Source organism: Lipotes vexillifer, unplaced genomic scaffold (assembly GCF_000442215.2).
Source record: "Lipotes vexillifer unplaced genomic scaffold, Lipotes_vexillifer_v1.1 scaffold343, whole genome shotgun sequence".
Lineage (NCBI taxonomy): Eukaryota > Metazoa > Chordata > Mammalia > Artiodactyla > Lipotidae > Lipotes > Lipotes vexillifer.
This window is the reverse complement of record NW_006777506.1, coordinates 2,337,963-2,340,665: the sequence shown is the minus strand read 5'-3', so window position 1 is coordinate 2,340,665 and position 2,703 is coordinate 2,337,963. Positions and strand designations below refer to the sequence as shown.

The following is a 2,703-nucleotide window of genomic DNA, read 5'->3' as shown; positions in this document are numbered from 1 at the left end:
AAAAAAAAAAAAAAAAAAAAAAAAGTCTGTAAATTAAACATGTTTTAAAATGTGTTAAAATTCAGGAATCTTCCAAAAGAAGCCGTTTTCAATGATTTTTCCTTAAAATCTATGCACTCATCACTACTACTGGGAAGCCACATTGTGTAGTTATTTAGAGCAGTGGCTCCAGAACCAGACTACCCTGGTTCCAATCCTCTCTCCATTGTTTACTAGTTAGTTGACCCTTCTCAGTCTTCATTTCCTCATCAGTAAACCTCATAGGGTTGTTGTGAGGATAAACTAAGTTAATGCATTCATGTAAGTTTCTCAGAAAAATTTAAGCCCACGTTAAATTATCAACAAACACTAGTTGGTAGTAGAAATAGTTGTAATAGCAGCAGAGTCATAATCCTCATCATCAATATTATTCATTCATAACTCAAATCTAAGAACACTGTACGGTAGAGTACAATCCCCCCTACCTAAATCCCTTCTGTTCAGATTTCTGGGAACCCTGGATATAAATATATATGAATATATAAATCTATATGTGTATGTGTGTGTGTGTTGAGAGAAGAAAAAAAGAATCTATGTTCAAACTGCATAATTTTCAATAAATGGTAACTAAACATACATAAGACCAAAATAAATATTGATTTTTATCTTCAAAAGATTAGCTTAACTGAGCTCAGTAAATGGAGGGCTCTTTCTCTCAATAAAAAATCCAGATGATTGCCTAGTCATGAAAAAACAAATATACAGTCTTTTCTACTCCCACATTTTTCTAATGCCAAGTATAACAAAGAAAATCTTTCAGCAGAATGAATCAGGCTTTAAAATGAATGATTTATATCTTAGTTGCACAGGATATGAATAAGACATTTAATTATTTTCCAAAGGTTTGGAGCTCCCTCCTCTTTTTCTTCTTCATCATCACTGTTGTTGTTATTATTATTATTATTAAATTTATCCCACTTCTATACCACCAGTGGATCTGCTTTCCTTATGATGCATTTGGAAATGACATCATTTGTGGGATGAACCCAAAAGTCAACAGATAAATCATATCTATTGCTTATTAGCTAAAATTCTAATAGTAAATTTCTATTTATTAGCCCTTTACAACTTAAAACCCTTTGTATGCACTTGCTAATTTGATGATTACAGCAATTCTGTGAGAGCAGATAAAATGATGCCAGCACAGATCTGAAAAAACTAAAGTTGAAAATCCCTAAAGACCTTGTTCAAAATCATGTGACTAAAAATGAAGGGGCATCAAGAGAAGGAGAAAACAAGCCACAGACTGGGAGAAAATATTTGCAAAAGACACATCTGGTGAGATCCCTGGTGGCCTAGTAGGATTCCGAGCTTTCACTGCCATGGCCCGCGTTCAATCCCTGGTCAAGGAACTGAGATCCCACAAGCCGTGTGGGGTGGCCAAAAAAGAAAGAGAATTGATTAACCCTTCAATTAAAAAAAAAAGACAATTAAAAAAAAGAATTCTACGCAAAGTAAAACATTGTTTAACAAAACTGTTAACTGCTCATCCTCCCCAAAATTAAAAAAAAAAAAAGACACATCTGATAATGGACTGTTACCCAAAATATATAGAGAACTTTTAAAACTCATCAATAAGAAAACAAACATCTCAATTTGAAAGTGGGCAAAAGACCTTAGTAGACACCTCACCAAAGAAGACATATAGATGGCAAGTAAGTATATGAAAAGATGTTCCATGTCACATGTCATCAAGGAAATGCAGATTAAAACACCAAGATGACACTACACACCTATTAGAAATGTCAAAATCCAAAACACTGACAGCACCGAATGCTGGTGAGGATGTGAAGCAACAGGAACTCTCATACATTGCTGGTGGAAACACAAAATGGAACAATTACTTTGCAAGACAGTTTGGAAGTTTCTTACAAAACTTTATTATCACATGATACAGAAATCATGCTTCTTGAATTTTACGCAAAGGAGTTGAAAACATATCCAGACAAAAATCTGAACATGGATGTTTATAGCAGCATTATTCATAACTGCCAAAATTTGAAAGCCACCAAGATATTCTTCAGTAGGTAACCAGATAAACTATGGTATATCCAGACAATGAAATATTATTCAGTGCTGCAAAGAAATGAGCTATCAAGCCATAAAAAGACATGGAGGAAACTTAAATGCATATTACTAAGTGAAAGAAGCCAATGTGAAAAGGCTACACACTGTATGATTCCAACTATGTAACATTCTAGAAAGGCAAAATGATGGCAACAGTAAGAAAATCAGTGGTTGCCAGGGGCTGGGGGTGGGAAGCAGAGGGATAAATAGAGCACAGAAAATTTTAGGGCAGTGAAAGTACTCTGTATGATACTATAAAGGTAGATACATGTCATTATACATTTGTGAAAACCTGTAGAATATACAACACCAAGAGTGAATCCTAAAGCTAGGACTTTGGGTGATAATGATGTGTCAGTACAGGTTCATTGACTGCAATAAATGTACCACTCTGGTATAAGATGCTGAAAGTGGTGAAGGCTATGTGTGTGGGTGCAGGAAATATATGGGAACTCTGTACTTTTTGCTCAATTTTGCTGTGAGTATAAAACTACTCTAATAAATAAAAGCTTTTTTTTTTTTTTTTTTTTTTTTGCGGTACGCGGGCCTCTCACTGTTGTGGCCTCTCCCGCTGCGGAGCACAGGCTCCGGACGCGC

At 35.1% G+C, this 2,703-nt stretch overlaps 1 protein-coding gene across 1 annotated transcript in view; it reads right to left on the bottom strand.

Annotated features, from left to right (window-relative positions):
• PLA2G4A (phospholipase A2 group IVA) overlaps positions 1 to 2,703 on the bottom strand; it is a 161,548-nt gene that overhangs the window by 31,835 nt on the left and 127,010 nt on the right. The window lies entirely within an intron of this gene.